The 24,873-nt window shown below is 36.1% G+C and overlaps 1 protein-coding gene across 2 annotated transcripts in view; it reads right to left on the reverse strand.

Moving 5' to 3' along the window:
- bmpr1ab (bone morphogenetic protein receptor type 1Ab) overlaps positions 1 to 23,335 on the reverse strand; it is a 72,012-nt gene extending 48,677 nt beyond the window's left edge. The window contains exons 1-2 of one of the 2 annotated variants that reach the window (XM_087274931.1): positions 23,148 to 23,335; positions 3,561 to 3,669 (exon numbers count right to left, since the gene is read on the reverse strand). The gene's annotated coding sequence lies outside the window, so the exon portion shown is untranslated. 2 annotated transcript variants of the gene reach the window in all.
- Between the last annotated feature and the right edge of the window lie 1,538 nt (positions 23,336 to 24,873).

Genomic DNA, 24,873 nt, shown 5'->3' on the forward strand with positions numbered 1-24,873 from the left:
CTATAGCTCTTTAAAAACCTTATAGTAAATGAATGTACAGGAGCCACAAACGCTTGGATATCACTTAGAATGTCATTTTCATCCAATTTTATTTTCCTTTCTGCATTTTTAAATCAGAGTAGTGTTCCCTACCCATGGAAGGTCATCTGAGTTCCACCAATCTACACATTTATGAGTGTGAAATCCTGTCTGACAGATCAGAGACCACAGTGCTGACCTATGCAAGCCAATTCTTTTTGGATACGAAGAACAAAATCCATATTACTAAGTGGCTAGTCCCTTTGTGTATAGAAACACATGTCATCCAGCTGGCAAGTGAATGTGACATTGCCCCCTTTCCCCAAAAACACTAAGTGCAAATTGTTTTGAGCTGAAGGACGTTACCCTGATGAGCAAAGCATGAAAGAGCACTTCATGCAGGGCTCTCCGATGTCTCCAATCCTCCAGACAGGACACTTAATGGCTGCGGCAGGAGATTCCTCTGTATCAAACAGATCCTTTTCACACTCTGCAGAGCCCGTGCTGCCAGAATGTCTGTTCCCGCATGAGCTTACAAATCAAGATGTCTGCCACAAGGTGTTTAAAATGATGCTATTTTTTCTTGCTTATCCACATAGATTGGAAAGACAGACTCTGGGATTGCTGGAGACTTGTTGTCTTATCGCTGTTGTTTTGAGCTGCTGTCTCTCAAAAGGCAGTAGGGCATGGCATATAAAGGAAAGAGATGCTATATTTTCTATTATCTGCTCTCAAATTCCATAGCTGTTGGATAACAAAAGAGGTTTTATCATCTGTGGCAAACTTTCTACCTGTCCTGTAGAGGAAGTTTGGTTTAAGCAGAAACTTTTTGCCCAATGACTGACTGGTGGCTTTGTTTATCCCGCTTTGGTATGTTTGGTACTGAAATGTGGTATTAACAGCACAAAAAAATGCTAAAATATTTTAGTGGAAAGATTTCATAACTGTATAAAATGCAGCGCTCAACCGATTTCTCGAATATAAAAGTGTGAAATAAGATATAGATGAATCAAACTAAAAATTATGCTTGGTTGAAAACTCAACACAAAAAATAAATACCAGGTTTAAACTATTTAATTCAATTTAGCTTTATTTATATAGCGTTTTTACAAAGTAGATTGTGTCAAAAGAACTTAACATAGAAATCCTAGTAAATTGAAACTGTCAGTCCAGTTTTCAGAGTTTAGTTTAGTGTGGATTTTCACTGCTGAAAGTCCAAACACTGAAGAGCAAATCCATCGATGCGCAGCTCCATAAATCCCAAACCAAGCAAGCCAGAGGTGACAGCGGTTAACAAAACTTCATTAATTGACTAAAGTGAAGAGAAAAAAACTTTGAGAGAAATTAGGCTCAGTTGGGCATGACCATTTCTCCTCTGACCAAACTTCTTTTGCAAAGCTGCAGTCTAAGTGCCAGAGGCTGGAGAACGTTGGACGTCCGTCTACTTCAATAAATGGTTAATGAGAATGTATATAACCCCTGATAAACTTATTCATTTATCTGCTAATATTCTAGATGTGTGCTCTAAATGTTTCGATAATAAAGGTATACTATATCACAGCCTCATGCAATGTCCTAAAGAGATAATTGGATGTGTGTCAGACATGTTTAATATTAAAATCTCTTTGAATGTAAAGCTCTGTAGTCTTGGTACTCTCTGTACTCTTGTGTGCATTATTGTTTTTGTTAATTTGTCATTATGTTTCAATTCACTAGTTTTATTTATTTATTATTATTTTTTATTTTTATATTTTAGTTATGTCATTTGAATGTGTATATGTGTGTATGTATATGTGTATATACATATCTAAGAAGTGTGTGGCTGTGGAGAAAAAAAATCTAACCATATTTGGAAAAAAACAAAAGTTTAGAAAGAAGATAAGCCAGGCTTAAAGCAAAAAAATTGAAAAATAAATAAAAAATTATCTTTTTTTTTTTAAAGAAGGTTACCTTCAAGCTAACCACTGTTATTTATTTTTTATTTTTTCCCAAACTCTGCAATATAGGCCATACATAGCCCAATCTGTTAAACTTCTAAAAGTCTATAATGTTACAACTTTATACAGAGTTTACTGCTCTTTTACTCAAAGTTGTAAAGTCTTTGTTCCCCATTCAAACAGTGAAATCTGGACACTCTCATTCCAGATCCAACAATCAGTGAATTCAAATAAACTTTTAAAAGTTCAATTTTAGCCAGAAATAAACAATAATTTGTCTTTGTAAATCATAAACCATTCTGTCTAATTGAACCATTCCAGTTCAAATTTTTTACTAAGCTCCAGTAACTGGCATGGATTGTATCTAGGATTTTTCCAGCATACACAGATTACTCAGACTATATGTAAAAGACACATACTTATATAAACAGTTCCAAACAGTGGAATAGATCACATAAAACAGGTGTCCGAAGTATTTCTAACAAAACTCAGAGTTCGCTGACAATGTCACTTTCCATTATGCCCCATGTGCATATTTGAAAGATTTCCTGCTTCTGAACTTTGCAGATGTTCGCTGGCATGTATGAAATATTCCATGCCCAATCTCAAAATAACTTCCTTATATGTGTGTGGTCTGAGTGTTAGCGCAAGTCAATAAAGGAACGGATTGGACTGAGCAAATTGTATGGGAATCTCAGGCAGCGCAGGCTCAGTTTATGAATGCGAAATTGTATGGCAACAGGGCAGTGTGTTTGCCCAGAAACCACAGTAACGAAGAGGCTGAAGGAACACGCTGGAAAACTTTAGAGCTGCCCACAGGCGAAGGCCCTGTTTAAAGTCTGGCAGATCACACGGCCTCGTTCAGCTCCACATCCTTTGCAAACATGTGGCTGCAATTGAGTGGAACAGCCCCTCCCTCCAGCCAGCCGTCCCACCAGACCCATGTAAACATCCCAGGTCCATACGACCCTCTGCATCATGGACTGATTGACCCATGCCTCTGAGCGACGGCTAAATGTGCACTATAGGCTAATCAAGAGTAAAGCCCATAAGTACCTGAGAAAATCCCAATGGTGATCCCGTCTATGAGGTGGTATGGAGTTCTGATGTAAACACAGTTCTCATATGTTGTAGGTCATTAATGCGATGGAGGTGGGCTGCAGGGGAGCTGGATTCTGACAGACCAATCATGCGCCAATAATTATGAGACAGGAAACCCACTGATTGCGTAGGTCTGTCTCTGTCTCAGACATAGGGTTAAGGGTTAATCTCTGGGCTTCAGTAATCAAGGTTGCTGCATGATCCTTCTTTCACCATGAAAATACAGCCAAAAGTGAAGGAAGTCAGGAAAAATTGCAGCATTTACTAATGTAATTCGCTATGGAGTGAGTCTTTGAAAAAGAGGTGACCCTCTGGTAACAGAGAGCAGAACGCTCCAACCATTTACCGGCAGTTTAATTTCACAAAGCCTTCTGGGAAATATGACAAACGCTGATTTACAAGTATAAAAACCCACAGATCAAAGGTATAGGGCATAAACTCAATGCTAAAGTGAAGGGGGTATCATACACCAGCACACAAGCAGCAGCAGCAGCAGGTTCTTACCTGACAGGGTAGCAAACGTTGCAGTACATGATGATCCAGTGTACTCATCAGTGTCAGTATTTACAGAGTCCTTCTGTCTTAAGCTGAAGCCACTAACTCCTGTAAAAACCTAAAAATGGAAAAGCAAAGATATACATATTTAAGTATTATATTACATGTTGAAAACTGAGAAGGTAATTTAGCCATAAAAGAGCATTATCAAATGATTTTACCTGAAATTATGGATATAAAGCTCTGTTTAATCAGAAAATTAAGATGTAGGGCTGCACAATGTTGAAAAAAATGTAACATTGCAATATATATATATTCCTCCAAAAACACTTACAAAATGGTAAATTATAATTCAGACTAAACATTGTGCGTGCTTGCGATGTGACTATTGTGAATGATCACATTGGGATATCGATGCTCAAATGATATATTGTGCAGCCCTATTAAGACTAGTATTTCTTGTCAATACAATCACAAGTGAAAAATGCTAAATACATGTATAAATGGGGTCTAAAACATTTCAAGCTTTGAGTCCACTTTGGAAAACTTCATGTCCTGGCAGAAAATACATTTGATTTGATTGTTTTTTATTGTGGAGACGCTCATGTGGTTAAATCAAAACAACAAGACCAACTACTCTCGGCCTACTGACCAAACACAAGATTGTAATACAACTTGTAGTGTGAGGAAAAAGTACCCAAACAAGCTATTTGTACTATTGTTCTTGTGTCAAATGACAAATACTGCGATCGAAATCACAGTTTACATTCACACTGTATTCATTTGCTTGCTATTTTGTTATGTTATATATGTTATATTGATTTGTTCAGTCATTGTGCACCAAAAAAAGCATAAATGATATACAAATTTAACTGAGAAAAAAAATGCAAAACACAATTAATCAGTACTGCAATACTCTACATTTACATTGAGATTTAAGGGATGCAACCTGATTTTTTTTTCCTAATCACTGTGGCGCATGTCTAAGTGTAAAGAATAATGGGAAAAAATGTGTGTTAACTCAGTGGTTAGCACTGTCGGCTAACAGCAAGAAGGTCACTGGTTTGCTTGGGTTTTCCCCACTGTCCAAAGACATGCAGTACAGGTCAATTGGATGGAATTAGTTGTATGAATGTGTGTGTGTGTGTGTGTGTGTGTGTGTGTGTGTGTGTGTGTGTGTGTGTGTGTGTGTGTATGGGTGTTTCCCAGTACTGGGTTGGGCTGAATGCACATCCTGCAAAAAATAAATAAATAAATAATGCTGGAATAGCTGGCGGTTCACTCAGATATTAGGCCGACGAAAAAAAAATTAATGAATGAAATTGAGGATGTGGGTATTGCACTCAAAAATGAATGCAAGCTTGAAGCCGATTATGAGTTCAATAGAGGAGCCTTAGAGCCAGGACACACAAATACAACGCCAAACAAGGAGCGCAGATGAAAACAGACGTTAGCCAATACCAGTTGGGTCTCACTGATGTGGATGGTAACCTACTGAAGAGTGATTGCGTGGATTTGCGCCTGCATCTTAAGACAGGTCTTTCTGCACCCACAGGGGGCAGTAATGTCATATTTTAATCAGTAAAGGGAAACCAGAACTTAAGACGCACACACAAACCATAAAAAAAGGATTTAGTACCATTATCACAGTAATTGTCATTTTTGGATTTGTCAAAATTGGATTTGCTCATGTAAATATGTCTGCTGACATCTAATAATCCATATTGTTTGCAAATATTTGATAAATGCTGAGAATTTTTAACTGTTTACTGTAGGGCTGTGCGATTAATCAAAACTGAATCGCAATCGTGATTTAAAATGTTGTGATTAGCGAAATCGCAAGAGGGTACAATATAAAATGTATTTAATTTCTCCCGCCCAGAGCAAATGCGTGATTACTGTCTATAGCCCCTTTCACACATACAGACCTTTCCGGAAAATTACCGGCAATTTTCCGGAAAGGTTGTATGTGTGAACAGGCCCTTTTTGAAAATACCAGTAAATTCGTTCTGGCTATTTTCCGGAAAGAGAAGTAATTTGCTGGAATGCTGCGCTTTGTGAATGCAGAAGGAAGATTGCCGGAAAGAGCGTGAACAGCACTTTTTTGAATTTACCGGTAAAGTTGTTCCGGAAATTTTCCGGATATTTACCGGTATCACTGTGTGAAAGGGGCTTATGTGTGAAAGGCTTACTAGCCAATTGAGTGAGGACACATTCATTCTACCCAATCAGAATTGAGTAACTGGACTACACAGAACACACACAATAAAAAACAAACAAACAAACAGGAAGGCATAGACAAGTAGGATGATGGCATCTGTCACTTAATATCAAAGCCAAATTCATTTTAAAGAAAAACAGCACAACGATAATATGGGATTGGTAATATGTTGGTTTCAAAGTCACAGAGAACGAACAAAAACAGGTCATTTGTAAAAGCTGTTGTAGACTTGTTGCCACATAACAAGGAAATAGAACAACCAGCACCTAAAAAGCACCACAGGCAGCTATATGGAGAGTGTCTTGCAAAAAGCCAACATAAAGTATTGCCAATGACACTCAATCTAGTAAATGTTGGAGTAAATAAGTATCTTTTCAGTGTCTTTTTTTGAAGAAGCTACGATAAAGATTATTGAGCTGAATCTTAACTATAAAATTAAAATCGCAAACGTATTATCTATCAAAAAAAAAAAAAATGCAATTAGATATTTTTACCCAAATCGCACAGTCCTAGTTTACAATTGTTGAATTGTTTACTTGGGTAACTGAATGACCAGTCATACTGTCCTACATAGCGAATCGGGTCAACTCAATACAACATCAACCTGACAAGAGTTGATGTGTGGAATACACCAGCCGGTCCTGACGACCCAACCAACAGCCAACCAATTTCTTGTTGTGTCCTGGGCTTTAAACAATGTGGCTTTTGAACACCAAAAAATATACAAAGCATAAGTGGAAATTGAAAGCTAACAAGAATTTCACACTTACTAAACGACACTGAATAAGCCACACATGAGATCAGAAATGGTGTTCTCCAAGAATTAAACAGAACTGAGAGTTTGTGTGGATTAGTTCCCAACACAGCTCCCAAACACTCCTCAGACAGAGTGTCACCAAGCCTGAGACATTCAGATCCGCACAGGTGCCAGGAGGAGTTGACCCCGCTGCCCTTGCTCAGAAAGAGGATTACAACTTATTTCCCAAGTCCAGGAATGTTGACTTCCTCCCAAATCTGGAGCTTTAGAAGTCTTTTCAATAAGCCCCATCAAAAACCAGCAGTTAACTATATGAAATAATTAGCAGCAATTAATCAGTGGCTTGTGTATACACATCTCCACTAAACTAAACTCGTGTGTGTAATTTGTGACGCTTTGCTGGAGAGCTGAGAGAGAAACTGTGCTAAAAGTTGAGAGACAGCTGTAGGAAGTGGAAATCAAACATTTGAAGATGCCATCACTGCTGTTAATTCCAGAGGGTTTAGTAAAACCAACAGGGTGTATAAAAACGCAATCGGGGCTCTGAGGGGAGACTAATACGATCAAAGCGAACGATCAGCCATAGCTAATTGAAATTAAAACCCATGAAATGAGAAGGTTAGTGTGGTTCACTGAGGCGCTGGCAATGGGAACACAGATGCTTGGAGGGAGGGCTCAACTGTGCATGCAAAGCACCCACACGTTTTTTTACACCGTGATTACGATGATCCTTAATGTTTGTGATATTTTACAAGCTCATAGAGAGCAGTCACGATTCAGTGGGAAGGCGACAGCTGAGCTTTTCTGTTAGAATCTTTAGTTGTGTGAGATGACAGCAAACTTGTTTACTGCACGACTTTGTGCGTGCCTTAAAACCAACAATCAATGAGCAGAACGCCACAAAAACTTTCTTTTAAACGGTCAGAGATTCCTTCTAAGTCTACATGTGAACTCTGTAACCCCAGGAAGTGTTTTTATTAGTCGGACAACCAGCACACATCTCCTTTTGCGCTGAAATAAACACCAAAGCAAAACAGTGCGTTGAAAGGTGTGACTGGCATGGAATAAAGGAGAGAGTTAATAATTAACCATGGCCTCACAATAGTTGAGTGGTGATGACCCCCTTGTAACACATCTGTTCATATTCACCATTTAGGAACTCTTACTCATTTCCTCTACAAAGCAGAGACCTATTATGGAGGAAGTCATTCAATTACAACCAGCCATTCTCCATTCATTTAAGTTACAGCCCAGAAACAGAAAACACAATGTAGGCTATTGCTCCTTGTGCTGTACAAGAACTTTAGCTAGACTTGTCTTCTCAAATCTGCTTACCAAAACCCAGTCATGTTTTAAAACAACATTGCATAAAGGAGTTGAGAAGCTCAGAGATATCATAACACTTTTAAAATGATCAATTCATATAGACTCGTCTAAAATAATTTTGTTGGTGAATTCTATGTGACTTTTTAGACATATTAGCTATTTTGATGCCAATGTTGACATCTGTTGCTCAATTATGTAACCCTTTGTCATTAAAATAGATATATGCTATCTGGAGTAGGGCTGGGCGATATAGTAAAAATGCAAGCTAGATAATTATTTTCTACATTGAATGATAACGATATATATTTCGACATGAGTTGTTAATGCTTCCAGATTTAAAAATGCTTCCCAACAGTGACTTCCCACAAAAATTAGAGGGTGCATTAAATGACATAATATATTTTGGCCAATAAGTTTTCGGTGGTCAAAAATTCGATACATATCAACACACTTTTAGATTTCCATTGTTGCACATTTCTGCTGTTCGATCTATATACATCAATATGGAGTAAAAAAGACCAGAGCTTATCTTTGTTATTGACATAAATTTTATCGTGATTTGATATAATATTGTTTATCGGCCCAACCCTAATCTGGAATGCAAGCCCTATGTGAAATACAGATCGGACAGAATGTGAAACCATTCCAATGCCTCGAACTATGTTCTTGCCTGGGCAAAACAAACATGCATCTCACTTGTAAATTTTTGATGGTTGAGGACTCCAATCAATTGGGGTGTCAAACTTATTTGTTTCTTAGATGCACCGCGATGCAGACTTGAACAATTTGGTATCGGTTCAGTAATAGATTCTTACCGGTTATTACGTACTGATGTCATTTATCTTATTTGTGCTATATGTCAGTAGCTTACTATGGCGAGGGAAGAGACTAAATTATAATACTTCAACTACATAAAAAGCAGATAACTGAGCACAATTTACTGCTTTTGAGTTTGCAGGACAGTCTTTCACTGGCATGGAAGTACATCAGAACCCAGCTAGAAAATAAACTGTAGACTCTCACTCTCTGTGGCCCCTTTGACCTGCTGGTGTGTTCGTATCTGCAGAGCAAGTTTTCTCCACTCCTTTGCCGTCTATAATGGATCAGCTGATCGTCGCAACCGTTTAACACCAGTGTTAGGTCTGGGCAATTAATCAAAAAGTAATCGAAATCGACATTCAAAACCTAAAATCGATCTAATTTTTCCAGGTAAATTTTTTCAATTACTTTTTCTACTTCTCGTGTAGTCACGTTACCCCGCTATGTTAAGGCTGATTTATACTTATGCATCCTACGCATGGATATATGTGTGTGTGGATGTTTCCCAGACATGGGTTGCGGCTGGAAGGGCATCCGCTGCGTAAAAACTTGCTGGATAAGTTGGCAGTTCATTCCGCAGTGGCGACCCCAGATTAATAAAGGGACAAAGCAGACAAGAAAATGAATGAATGAATGAGGATATACAAGAGTTATTTAATTCAGAAGAGATACAGCTTATTTTATACTTTTAATATGAAAAACATTAAAAATTAATAACTAAAAATTAAAAATGTTTCCAAAAGTGTAAGAAAAAAGTGACTGTTGAATTCAGGCAATGTGTATTTTAATATGATTTGTTCAATGCTGATGTTCAATAAATAATCATGGATGGTAGATAGTTTGTGTTTCCTTCAATTATTCTAAAAATCAATAATGCACACTTCATTCAAACATCCCTCACTTGGATTATGCGAGCATATATACTGTACAAAACCTGTCAGTGAACTATGAAGGCAAAAAAATTAAATAAATAAATTAAATATTTGTTTATTAATCATAATCAAGTTAAAATGTTCAATTAATCAAGATTTAGATTTTAGGCCAAATTGCATAGCCCTAATCAGTTTCCTGAACAGCACCAGAGCAGATCTGACCTTTAGGGCCTACTCACACTAGGCTATCCGAACCATGTCCAGGATCATTTGAGAAGTGTAAGTGCGCTGAATTGGGCTCAGGCACGGTTCACTGGGCCAGCCCTGACCCGGTTGGAAGAAGTGTGCCTGAACGCGGTTCACTTGGGCTTTGGTGCAGTACGCTTGTGTGTGAGTGCAAAATGCGCGTAAGCCCGAAAATGAAAGAGAGACTTGACTTTTAAGGGACTGTTTCATATGGATTTATTAATCATTCTTACTGTTCAATGAACGCAAACTGTCATAGTTTATTAAAGACGCAAACTTCTCACTGCACGACAGCTGCGCCTTCAGAAAACCTCCTAATTCCTGCAGCACGAGGACTTTATGATTGTTTATGAGCGTCAAAAGTGGCTGATCTGTTCGGCGAAATATTTGACTGCGTGTCACTGCATATCAAACAACTTACACGATTTTAACTAAAGAAATTTCCACTTTGCTAAGCAAAAGCGCTAACTGAAAAGCGCATCATCGATGACGTAATCATGCCCAGGCCCAAATGTAATGTGAGTGCGGTCCATCAGGGTAGGTGGGAGAAGGGACAAGCGTGCTTTGGCCCGGTTCAAGGCAACTGTACGGTGTGAGTACGCCCTAAGAGCCAATCTTTTCTATTAAGTGCGTAATCGATCATAGTTGTTTATGAACTCACTTAACACTTAAAAAAACAGCCGGATAATATTTATATTTGTTTATTTGCTATAAATGTTCATGTTGTTCTGTGCATGTACTTGAGTTTTGTTTGATACATTCAAAAATATTGTTTTCTTTGAGGAGGTAAAAGTTATTGCTATGATGCACAGGATTTACACAAGCACATCAGCACATTTAGAATATTGTACATTCAGAACATGGTTTTAATTTGTTATGTGTATGTTGTTGGTTTACTATGTAAACAGACCTGTGTACTGAATATGACAATTGGTTCAAGATTGTTTTTTGTTTTTTACCATCTAGATTTTAGTTCAATAATGTTCGTTTTCTAATAGAAAGTGAATGAACAGAATAATCTGTGTTTTATTTTTTTCTGGTGAGTCTATCTATCAACACATACAAATAGAATTATCAAGTGTAAAATTTTGCATAGTTTGACTGTATAAATTAAATAAATGTAACCTGTGTTAAAGCTATTATTGTTTCTTGTGCTTTAAACACAACTAAAATGTTTGCACAGTAACACTTTTAAAACGTATAAAATAAACTTTCACTCTATTATAGTATAACTTTGCAATTACTCCACAAATCACACACGTTCTGAACTGTGGTGCCTGGTCAACTATGATCCATACTTGACATTGTACATTCTGCAATGTGACCATTGTGGTTGTGCACATAGCGATGTTGATGCTGAATCGACATATTGTGCAACCCTAATTTAATTACCGAAACATTTTAGATGCACAGAATCGCATGAAAAATGAATGAATGACAGCAGTAACAGTCGCTCAACTGCTCCAAAAACCTTTCACACTGACCTCTGGCCACCAGGGCATCCTTATTGTCAAGCCCTGGGGTTCTGTACGCATTTAACCTTTATACACACAGAAATTTTAGCCTGTTTTCTTTGGCTGCGATGGCGGGACTTGCTGGAGGGCTCAGTACTAATGAATGCTTTTTATTGAGGGTTTTGTTCAGGTTCAGCAGTGCTATGAGCACATGCAAAAGTTCAGACCGAGAGAGTGAGACTCTGGAAATGCCCCTCTTTATAGCCGTGTGGTTCTGTGCAGATGCCAAACAATTCTCAGACCTGACATAATGCACTGCAGAAATGCAGACAGCATGGCTTTGGTAGACCTTTCCATAATAAAATGTCAAAAATAACTACCCATGCAAAGCAGAGGGAAGCCATCCAATAGTCAAACTAAATCAGAACAACATGCAAATACTAGCATACATATTAAATTAACCATAATATTAGGGCACATAACCAGTTTCAAGGTTTACCGTGGTTTGGAAAAGTCAAGGTTTTTAAAACTGCAAAAATTTTCTGTTATACCATTCTGAGGGTATATGTAAGGGTTTTCATGTGTTCCTAATGTGTTGTAAAGAAATCTGTGTTATTGAAACAAATGAAGACAGCATATATAAATGATTTATTTGAATTATGTAGCCTGACATGTTTACTGTGTTTTTTACCCAGACATTTAAAAATAACTTTTTTAAAGCAGTATTCACAATACTGTGATTCTGTGATAATTTTGTCCAAGGTTATAATTCTGTCAAAAACTTATACCGACCCATGCGTAGCAGCAACAATTAATAATTGATCAAATCGATAATTATCAATAATGAAATTAGTTTATCAACAAATGATTTTATCGATTTGTTGGACTGCTCACTTTACTTTGGTGTGATTACATAATACACAGCAACTCGCAAAATGAAAGGTATAGAACCAGCTGCAGGAAAAAGCATGAACCCTAAGTCCTCCAAGACATGGGAGCACTTAACATTAAACTGCTCTAAAGGCTGATTTATACTTCTGCAACAAGTGCACACGTATGATCCCGCACAGCCTTTGTGTGGACACAGATCCCTCTCCATAGTAGAGGCAAACTTCTGAAAAAAGCGGAACTACATGTCGCAACCATAGCTTAAGCTCTGTGATTGGTTGGCTTGGTAGCAGTGCTAAGTGTGAGCGGTGCTGAGAGCCGTGAGCCTGATGGAGCGAGTGTTTAAAAGTGTCGAGTCCCGTGAAGGAGCTCCACATGGAAACTATTGTTTTGCGTTTACCTTACGATTAAAGTTGTTGCACATCTGCCGGTTCCCACCTCTGAATAAATAAGTTTTAGCTACTAGTACATCAAGGTAGCATTCAGAAAAAACAAAACAACAGTGAAAAAAACTTGACACAGAGGGATATAAAAATCTCACTGCCATCTAGCATTTCGGAGGTCATTGTAGAGCAACACAAACAGCATGCAGAAGTATAAATGCACAGCTACACGCAAGGTAGGCACTGTGGATTGCAGATGTAAAAACCAGCCTTAAGAAGACGTTAACCTGAACACTATACAAGACCATATTTTATGCCACATTAGAATCACAGTCATGCAGGAGCACATAAAAAAACATGTTGGAGTTACGGATGGTAAAACATATTTTAAGTGATTTAGTTTGAACTGTTTGCTAATTTTGTGACAGTCGTGCTAGATCTGTTCGGCTGCCACTTGCATGTATCATATTGCTCAATCACCTCACAAGCTATATTGAATAATTAAATGACACCATTTGAGATTACCTAAAATTAATCAACGCAAATAGAGAGACTTGATATTAGCAAGAAACAGTAGCGGTAGAATATTACAATAAGTCAATGAGGTTCATGCTCATATGCAAAACATTTTTGTTTGAAAATTTTCTGGTTCTACCTCTGTATCAATATGTAATTTTTTTTTTTATCAAATAAATAAATTTTTGTAGAAGTGAATAAAAAAGTACTCCATATGCACAGTGAAAGTTTACTGTTCTTCTACCTCTGTTTCCAAAAGTAATATTTGTGGTTGTTTTTTTGGAAAATTTCTTATTATAATTTATTTAAAAAAACAAACAAAAAAAAAACTTTGGTTTATAATTTATATATTTTTTAATTTAAATAAACCAGCTGCTTAATATTTTTTATTGTCAGCATGCCTATGTCCTAATTAAAAAATAATAATAATACATATTTTAGGGGTTTTCACCTTTATTGGGATAGGAAAGCGGAGATTTTACTGGCAGGAAAGTGTGGGGAGCAGAGAAATTGAAAGGGTCGGCAAATGACCTTGAGCAAAGAATTGAACTGGGGTCGCCATGAGCACCTTGGTGCAATTTGTTGACATGCTAACCACTAGACTATTGGCACCGACCTTTAGTCGTAATTTTATAATGAGGATATAATAGGAGTACAACAGTTGTTTTGCTTTGTTTTGTTTATTTATATTTTGGATAAACATAGAAGTTTTACTGTTTAAAAACTAACTTTATTTTCCATTTAAGTTTTAAAATTTTCAAATAAAAAGCTAATAAACTCGATTTGTGAATTTTGCATTTTTAAAACATACATTTAAACATAAATAATACCCTATACATTGTATTTTTATATAGTTACAAGCAAAGCATCAAACTAAAATAGCATTAAGTAATCCAATTAATCGGAAATTAAAAAATAATCACATCAAAATAATCGTTAGTTGCAGCCCTGCATAATATTTTTAAACATCATTGTAGGAAGAATTGTAAAAGTGCCCAAGATAAACATGATGACAGTTTCAAGCAATACAGTAAGTCACCACCTGACTGGTATAGAAAAGTAGCAGCTGATGACAGAGCTAAACATTGGGAGGTCTCGACATGGCAAATAATGGACACGTGTGTACTTTGCACGCTCAGCTAACCACAACCAACTCTGCTCTATTGTTCTGTGTGGTCACAAATGCACTCCCCAACAAAACACTCCTGAAAGACATGGCATGTCCTATACAGAGCCAGATAAAGACAGTGACATGGAAAAGGGTATTGCGTAGAGCTCAACATCAACAAGAAGGTATAAAGGTTTTACAATAGGCAATTTAGTTGTGGTTTCCAACTATAACGAGAGATTTTTGATGCATTTCCCACTAAAAATCCCACATCAAGTCATGTTTACAGCAAGCTTAAACTGCATGCATGAAAGATCCACTTCGCTTCTTTGTAGTAAACAAGATTTGTGAGTGTATGTGTGTGCGCGCGTGTGTTATTTCAACCTGAAGCAAATTTTGTCCTTTCTCAAAGCCTCTCAAAAGAATCATTCTTCACTTGCCAGTTGCAAGCCATTTGTAGACTTGGCATTGATTAAGGTTTGAAGTTAACATTTAGTGAGAAAAGATTCACCAAGCAGCAATGTGCGCTCCATCTTTCCATGCACTAAAAAAGGGAAATAAACACACTGACTGTTACTGCAGAAAGCGATAAAATCTCCCCAGACTCAATTTCAGCTGCCATTCAAGGCTCCGAAACTAGCTCTATTCTTTTTTTTTCACTACCTTGTCTTAATACGGCCAAGCTGAATTACACCACAGAAGAACACTAAAAGCCTATGACATGTGACACTATATACTGAGAATTAAACAGATAAAAAATATTCTGTCACTATTTATTCACCTTTATGAATAAACTTTCAAAACTCAATGAACATTTAGGTTTAAGGCAGATTTATACTTCTGCGTTAAGCACACGTGTATTGTACAGCGCAGCCAAAAAATGTGACTACACATTGAATCAACGCATATTGTATGCTCTGTGATTGGTCGACTTTGTATGGGTGACGATGCTGAGAGGCGTGAGCCAGATAGAGTGAGTGTTTACAAGTGTCAAGTCCCATGAAGGAGCTACAGACTGAAACTTTTGTTTTGTGTTTACCTATATGATTAAAGTTTCAGAATCAGCATTGGACCATCAGCTGAAGAGAGCGCTCTGACATGTTATTCAGCAACAAATCAGAATGCGAGTGTAACATAAAGTCACGTAGCAAATAAAGAGCCAAGCCAAGAAAGATCACAAAGACATCGGCTATAATTTTACTACATTTCTCAAACATTTGCAAACTATATGAATTTTTAGATTATCAGACATATTTGAAAGAGTGAATCCTTCCATGGTGAGTGAAAATTATAGTGATAATGGAACTAAGTGCTTTGTTTACGCTTTGTCTGTGTGCGTCAGAAGTTTGGCTTCCCTTTGCTGAACAAAAAACAGACTACTGCCCCCTATGGAGAGGAAAGACATGTTCTCTTATGTAGGCAGAGAATGCAGCTCCCATTTCAGTTGGCTTTCATTAATTTGGTGTGTTGCTTTTAGGTTTCAATGCGATCAAATGCAAGGAAACAACAGAGTTTAGTTTGTTGGTGCTAGTTGTTTGCCGTTGGATTGGTGTGTCCCGGTCATAAAAGTTGGCTTCTTTGTAATGTGCGTGTGTGTGTGTGTGTGTGTGTGTGTGTGTGTGTGTGTTATTTCAACCTGAAACAACTTTTGTCCCTTCTCAAAGCTTTTCAAAAGAATCATTTTTCAATTGCCAGTTGCAATTAGGGTTGGGCAATATGGCAAAAATGCAATCGCGATAATTACTTTCCATATTAAACAATAACAATATCTATTTCGAGAAAAGTTGTTAAAGCTTCCAGATTTAAAAAAGTACCCCAACAATGACTGAAGCCACAAAAATTAGAGGATCCATTAAATGGCATAACATATTTTTTGTCTGATAAATTTTCACTGTCAAAAAATTCGATACATCTCTAATATCAATACACTTTTAGATTCCCATTGTTGCACATTTCTGCTGTGTGACTAGGCGTGGGACAATAACCATTTTCAATGTATACCGCGGTTTGGAAAAGTCAAGGTTTTAAAACTGTAAAAACATTTCTAATACCTTTTCTAAGGTATGTGTAAGATTTTTTTTTTATTTTTTGTTAGTTTTTTTTGGACAACAGTATCTGCAGCGATAGATACTGCAGTGATAGAATTATATAAAATGTAGAGAAATCAGTGTTTTTGAAATTAATGAAGACAGCACAATTCAATGATTTATTTTCATTATTTAGCCTGACATGTTTACTGCTCCAAAATATTTTAAATCTTTCAAAAAATAAAATATATTCTTTTCAGAGGGAAAGAAATTGTAGTTTTTTACCCAGACATTTAAAAAGTATACATTTTGGAGCAATAATCACAATACTGCGATAAAGTGAAACCGTGATATTTTTATCCAAGGTTATCATACCGTCAGAATCTTATACCGGCCCATGCCTATGTGTGACTTAGATCAATATAGAGTAAAAAGCCCAGAGCTTATCATTGTTTTTGACATAAATTTTATCCCAATTTGATTTAATATTATTTATCAGCCCAGCCCTAGTTGCAAGCCATTTGTAGACTTGGCATTCATAAAGGTTTGATGGTTTTTATATTGAAATCTTATTTAATTGAAACATAAATTCCAGCAGTGAGAAAACAGCAGTTAGAAAAGCATCTGATCGCAGAAGCTCAGGAATTCACCACTTTTTATTGTAGATTGTTTTAAAGCTAGCCAATTTTCTGTATTAAAAAAAAACAGTGCCATTGTTGTTTTTAATTAGAGTACTTTTCATTTCATCCTAGTTTATAGCAGCTCTTCAATGTTTATATTTATACAGACAGACATTTGACCGCAACATACTGAAAAACAAAATGAAAAAACTCCACTTAACACTATTAAGATGTTATTAATACAATTGCCACAAACTAATAATAAATTCAATAGTGTTTACAAAGCAAAACAAACTTTTTACAATCTCCATTTGAATCATCGTCATAACAGTTTGTTTTTAGAATTGCATTTGAAGTATTTTGGGGCTTTAAGCAAACACAAGCATGTAAAACTAAAAGTGTCTTTGCTTAAAGGAACGTCTGGGTTGGAGCGATATTGCTTTCTTGTCTGATTCAGCTTAGAGCGCACAGGGACCGAAACCTGATTCTTTTCCTCTCTCTTCCCCCTTTCCACTCTCCCTCCCTCTCATTCCCTTTCTCTCTTTCCTCCCCCCTTTCCAAGGAGAAGCTCTTCTAAGGCCAGACGACGGCCCACAGGCTGAAAAATAAAGATCGAGTCATGCATGGAGGAAACAGTCCACCATTCCTCTTTTAAATACAGCCATAACGATATATAAATAAAGAAAGCCTGGCTCTTAGGGAGAAAATTAGATTTGGTTCTCTCTTCCCCTCCCACTTCTGGCCTTCTATTTTAGTTGCAAGCAGAGCGCAGGCCTTTTTCTGGCCCGTAGCTGCAAGAGCAATTCGGATCGCTGAAGGTTTCATGTGCTGCTGGAGGTGGGTGGGGTGCTGTGGGGTTCTTGAAATAGTTAAACCCACATCTTGCACTAGCAAATATGCCAGGTGATCACAAAAAACTTGATGCAAATGGCAAGAAATTTGTGGTTTGTGAGAATAAACAGACGCAGGTCGCATCTATCAGACTGTGAATGTGAATTCCTGTGTGAAGGGCAGGGCTAACCTTATAAACATGCTTCAGGGCAAGCAGTCCAGATTATACGTCTCCATTTAAACAATTCATGCACTTACATAACAAATTGTTGTCTTATTAATGCTTACGACACAACAAAAATCACTTGCCTTTTCATTTTTTTTCTCTAGTTTCCTTTAAAATATCAAATCAAATCTAAATAGGATTTGGAATCAATTATACACAAACTATTTGGACTTCTTTTAGACAAGAAAATTGGTTAATGGTTGGTCATATGTCACTGCACATTTTGAATTCGCACTTTCTCAGTTTAAACAGTTAAGGGATGTATGTGTGTGCATACCAATATTATATAAGAATCAAAGATTTCCACTTTAACGTCTGCATTAGGGCTGCAGGATATTGGAAAAATCTGATATTGCGATATTTTATTTTTCTGCGATTGAATATTGTTATATGACTACAGTTTTACAAGATCCACAAAAGAAGTAAAAGCTATGCAAAATCAAGGTAACTCAATTCACTTTGCTTGTGTGTTGGTTCTTAAAAACTACTAGTTTAGTCTAAGTAAGGATTTAGGTCAGTGGTTTTGTTGCGTGATCTGTACAACAAGCCCTGCCTTCTCGTTGACATGTACAAGAAGAGTGTGTATATGAAAGGTGCAACAAGACAAAAGTAAGTCATTTGAAATTAGGGCTGCGCAACATTGGAAAAATCTGATATTGCCATATTTTGGTTTCTGTGATAAATATTTTGATATGACTACAGTTTCACAAGATCCACAAAAAGGGTAAACTACTACTTAAACTACTTAAACTACTAGTTTGGTTTGAGGAAGGATTTAGTTCAGTGTTTTTTTATGTGATCTGTACAACAAGCCCTGCCTTTTCGTTGACATGTACAAGAGTGTGTATATGAAATGTACTACTAAACATACCCCAAATACCTCATCTGAAATTAGGGCTGCATGACTCTGGAAAAATCTGAAATTGCCATATTTTTTGTTTCTGTGATAAATATTGCGATAGACTACAGTTTTACAAAATGGTTTTAATGGGACTATTTGACATTTGGTACAGAAATGGAACAATTACAATTCTAATAAATGCTATTCTTACTTTGCTGTATCATTTGTAGTCCAACTATCAAAAAGTTGTTCCATCATATAAAAATATTGTTTTGTTTTCAACTTGAAAAGCATTAAATCAAAATGTATAGTTTTTCCTTAAAACAAGCTAAATTATCTGCCGGTGGGGGAAGAACAATAATCTTGCTTTTGCTTTGAAATAAAGATATTTGAACTAAAAACAAGACAAAAGTTACAACAAGGAACATTTTTTCCCCTAAATTATTTACAGTATATTACATATAAATAAAGTAATTAAATACAATTATGTGGCTCCTATTCAACAAATTCAGACTCAACATTGCATTTATTGCAATGTGACTATTGTGAATGTGTACTTTGCAAAATCGATACTGAAACTAGACATGCAAGATATATCAGCAGCCATATCGTTATCGGCCGATTAATGCTATTTTTAATGTTATCGGTTTGATATCAAATTTAGGTCAAAACTCGAATAGTCAAGTTGCATATTAACTTGCTATGCAAAGAAAAGAAAATAATCTGTTTTTGGCATGCTAACTGATGTGAAATCGTGAATATAGGTCTATATAATGATCTTGCAATTTTGAAATTATTGCTATTTTTTCCTTTGAGTAGGCTATCCGAAGATCTGTTCTCAACTTTAATGAAGTTTGTTTTTATAAAATCAGTTGTTCATTGTACAGAACTATAACATTTTGACATATTTTTTATCCTCTAATATACAGGTTATCAACCTCCATATCGAAAGAATTATTTGTTATCGATATCGCCCAAAAAATCCATATCGGTGCATCCCTATCTAAAACAATATATTTTAAAGCCCTATTTTACATCAAACTACATTTACAAATGTAATTTGATAAGCACTGAGAGCGTATTAAACGCAAGCAAAGTGTCTAATGCTACAAATGAGTCCTATAAAAATAGAATGTCAAAATAAGAATGACATAACATGCCATCGCCATTCATTATAAAAGACATATTTATGGATAAATAAAAAAAGCAATATACTTCTGTACTTACTGATACATATGTTAAAATGTATTAATGTAAAGAAATAAAGATATCTTGCTCACAAAGAGCAATAGTGGCAAAGTATTAAGATTTAATTATTACAATAATTTAAGTATTTTTAATTATTTTACGACTGCCTCAATATATTTTGGGTATATGCACTTTTCACATATTTTTTATAGACTAGGCTAAACAAATGCAAATAATAATACGATTCGATTCACAGTAAATAATGCTTTATTCACTAAAGAGTTGAAGCAGTATCTTTCACACAGTGGTACATGAGAATACATCTGGCGGTTAATGCATGCAACAGGAATCTCCACAGCCCATTGAAGGCATGCATAAAGACACTCCAGTCTGCCTTCAATTAACATTATTCACACTTGCCAGCATGCAAACTCAAATCTGTTCACAATGATATCTCCACAGTCGAGCAGTTTCAGGATATTTAAGTAGCTGAAAGTGCCCTGTGTTTACTTGAACAACTATTCGTATTCAAGACAACACAGAGAGAGGGAAAATAAACTGTAGGCATTAGGTCTATTTGTGTTTCCGAACACTGCCACTAAAAAAAGAGAGGGCTTCTCAGAAGAGCCAAGAGCAAGCGCAGGCCTCTCTGAGGTTCTCTGTTTTTCATTTGGAGCTTTCAGCTTTTTTCCCCTTCACAAATCTGCAAGACCAATACCACGGTAAATTAAGATATATGGATAAAGCTGCCTCTTTCCTCGTAGGAGATTTATCTCTGTCTCTGCTTAATAGCCCCTGGGAGTAATCACTGGTCTGTTCATTCTCTGGGTGTTGTAGAGGGTCAACGGGACCAAAAAAAAAAAAAAAGATTTACACTTATTCTAAAAGTTGCTCTCAAAGAACTCAAAAGAAAGAAAATCTTACAGCAAAAATATGCCATAATATCACACACACACACACAAAGATGATTCAATTGTGGTAACAAACATCCAAGCAAAATCTATTGTCGTATCATGTACAGACGCGTGTCCTCATAACCAAAACAAAATGTTAAAATTCAAGACATCAGCAAAAGAAAATCAGCATTAGAAGTTATATTACTGTACTGTAATTGTCGTTCCTAAAGTAATGATGATAATGGTTGCACTGTTTACTATGGGTTTACTGTAGGATTACTATGGTAGTATGGTGATAGTATGGCTCCAAATTACTGGCTGTGCCACTGTAGTGTCACTGTAAAAGCTAGTATCATTATTAAATGTCTATTTACAATAGATAAGTCACTAAATGCTTATATGTTTGTGCAATAACAGATCATTTTATTTGAATAATCTGTGGAGCTCTTTAAAGTTGCAAAACTGTGTAGAATGCAGACCTTTTATGGTAGCCTATTGCTCATTTTCTGACGCTTCGTTTCGAATCTAAATCAGTTTAATTCTGCTCGTCAATATGATTCAGTAGCTACAACAACTGCGACAATCTCTTAAAAACAGCGACTCGCAAAGTGAAATTTTGAATTACTTTGGAATCTTACCTGATGAGACTAAAAAGAACAATAGATACAGGAAACATTGGAACAATTTTAGACCACTTCATAAAGCCTAATTTGGTTGGAAAAATGCTCTTTTTTTAACTAATTGAATTTGGCATAATTTGTATCTTTATTTTAAAGTATTTTTTGATGGTCAGTTATCTACAAAATAAACAAAAAGAACAAATACATTTTAGGTGAAGTGACAAGCAAATACTTTTTTTCAATAATAAGAGAATCATTAATTCATAAACGGTAGTATTTCAGACTATTTTCTTTATTTCATAGATATGAGGTATGAATTACAGTATCACAATACTACTTGGTATCACGATACTTCAGCTGGAAAAGTATCGTAACATGAATTAATCGTATCGCGACAACCCTAGATGATGGTAATATTAATGATGTAAATAAACTTAATTTAACGAATAATTGCGAAATTAAAAAATAAATTGTATGTGACTTCTTACATGTTCTGCATGCTGACAATGAGCTGTCATCTATGAGGAAAAGGTTCTTTGCTGTAGAATAAATAGATAAAAAAACTCATTTATCAAGTGAGCATTAAGCTATTAAATAGTGGTGGCTTGGATTGATAGTATTTATTTTTTGCCTATTTGTGGGTTTATATATGGAGGTGTGTATGTAACTTTTTGGGGGTGGGGTTGTAGATTTATAATTTTATATACACATTTGCTTTTTGTATGTTTGTATTATCTTTTTACGTATGTGATGACTGCAGCTAAGGACAATAGCCCAAGACAAATTTACATAACTGGGACAATAAAGTTTTACCTTATCCTTATGTTTTAATTTAACAGATATAAAATTATCAGTTTGACTGCAATTTTCGACTTGATTGGGTTATTAATAACAATGGATATGTCATTTTTGTCTTAGCAACAACAGTGTTTAGATGTAGAAATAACCAAATTAATGTAAACTAAAAAAAATAAGAAATCAAATTCATCTGTGGCCATATAAATGACAAATGTAATAGCATGATTAAAACAGTATTGTTGTTAATACAATAATCGTAACGAACAGCATATTTTGTTCATTACTGAAGTCGTGACTATACCAACAAGCAGAAATAAAGCCACTATTTTCTCTCTTATTATGTTTGAGGTTTTGTAGCAACCACAGGACAAACAAACCATGCAAATGCCAACAGACAGCATCTAAACATTTACATTCAGTTAAAAAACAGTGTGCAGCCTGTCAATTACAATTAAAATGCTGCAAAGTTGATGTAAAAAGAACAAAACCCTCTAATCAAGGAGAAACTGTTTTCTATTCAGCTTCTGACAAAGGCCAATCCAAACTACACAAGCAGGTAGTCAACGTGATTTTACGCGATGCATGTTGGGACATGATAACAAAACCCAAACACAGATGCTATCAAAGCAACAGCAAACATACAAACAAATACAACACCAAACAAATACAATAGACGAAACACGAAGCAGCGTAGACAGACAGTATAAATGAGGTTTGCCTTAAATGAGAACATGGGTGTTGTAGAAAAAGATAATATAATATGGCATAAACAAAATTGATTATTAACACGCAGACGCAGATGTACAACACTCTGAATACCTTTAACTGATATTATTTTAGTACTATGTTCGTTAAGAGCGTCCATTATTTTGCAAAACGAAACCATGACAAGAGACAAACTTTCTCCCTCCACAACCGGAAAGAAAATCATCACGCAAATATCCGGAATTCCCACTTACCTATTTGATGAAGCTGCTAAAACAGTCCAAAGCCTTCCAAATCAGGGCTTATGGCACGTGACGAAAATCTACTTCAAAGCGTGAATAATAAAGAGTTTCCCTGGTGTGGTTCTATGTGATTTTTCTCTCTTTCGAGAACGTTTTCTCCTGTTTCTTTCGTTCTTTTTTCTCTAGTTGTGCCTCTCTGTGAGGGAACATTCCACTCGTGCGCGTAACGCGATGAGCCCTGATTCAGTCCTCCAATCACAACCTCGCGCTGCTTTCGTCCTCCAATCACTGCCGCGCGTCTGAGCGCGAGCGTTTTACTCGCGGACGCGCGCGGCGAATAACAAGCAAGAGAAACGCGCCGGAGAGCGAGGAGATGGATGAATGGGAGGAGGTCCTACCAAAATCAGAACTGCGGGTGCCATCTGTTGACAAAACGTGGAAGTGTTTAATATGCCACAGTTTGCAATTTAAATGTATAATAATGAATATAATCTAGCACAAGATTAACGAAGTGTTAAATGCGCGTATATTTTAATATAAATAAGATAATATAAACAAAAACACGTGGGGAGAATTATGAACTTATAACCAGAAAGTAAGATTGAACAACGTCATCACTCCTAATTACATTACCATCTACAGGGCAGTTGAGGTGTTGCAGAAATTGGCTTGGTGAATATAGCCAGACTCACCATGAGGTATGAATTTAGATAAATATGAGAAATTTAAAGTAAACTTTCGTTGAAGCAGGTAATATTTTTATACTATTTTACATTTTTAAATAAGTAAAAAGGTTAACACAGTTAGAGCAACACGGTGTCTCAGTGGTTAGCCCTGTTGCCTCACAGCAAGAAGGTCGCTGTTTCGAGTCCCGGCTGGGGAAGTTGACATTTCTGTGTGGAGTTTGCATGTTTTCCTGGTTGGTGTGGATCTTCTTAGAGTGCTCTGGTTTACCCACAGTCCAAGAGTATGAGTATGGGTGTTTCCCAGTATTGGGTTGCATCTGCAGCATAAAACATATGCTGTTTAAGTTGCCAGTTCATTCCCCTGATAAATAAAGGTATTAAGCCAAAGGAAAATGAATGAATAAATATTAATTCATATTCAAAGATTTTCTATTTTAATGTTTTTATAATGCTGATAAAATAAGCAGGTTGATTTCTATAACAAATATTCAGTTTTAAAATATTAAATCATATTAAATGATTTTCTATTTAAATGTTTTCATAATGTTGATAAAATAAGCGGTTAGGTTAATTTCTATAACAAATATCCAGTTTTAGAATATCAATCAAATTCAATGATTTTATATTTTAATGTTTTTATCATGTTGATGAAATAAGTGGTTAGGTTAATTTCTATAACAAATATTCAGTTATTAATTCACATTCAATGATTTTCTATTTAGATTTTTTTTTGTTTACAATGTAATTATTTATGTGATGGAAAACTGAATTTTTTGTCATATTTATTTTATAGTGATGGGTCACAATGGTGCAGTGGGTAGCACGATCACCTCACAGCAAGAAGGTCGCTGGTTCTAACCTCGGCTGGGTAAGCTGGCATTTCTGTGTGGAGTTTGCATGTTCTCCCCGTGTTTTCTCCAGTTGCTCCAGTTTTCCCCACAAGTCCAAAGACGTGGTGTGGGTGAATTGGGTAAGCTAAATTGTTCGTAATGTATGTATGTGAATGGGAGTGTATGGATGCTTTCCAGTGATGGGTTGCAGCTGGAAGGGCA

This window comes from Danio rerio, chromosome 12 (assembly GCF_052040795.2).
Source record: "Danio rerio strain M-AB ecotype USA chromosome 12, GRCz13ab, whole genome shotgun sequence".
NCBI classification, from domain to species: Eukaryota; Metazoa; Chordata; class Actinopteri; order Cypriniformes; family Danionidae; genus Danio; species Danio rerio.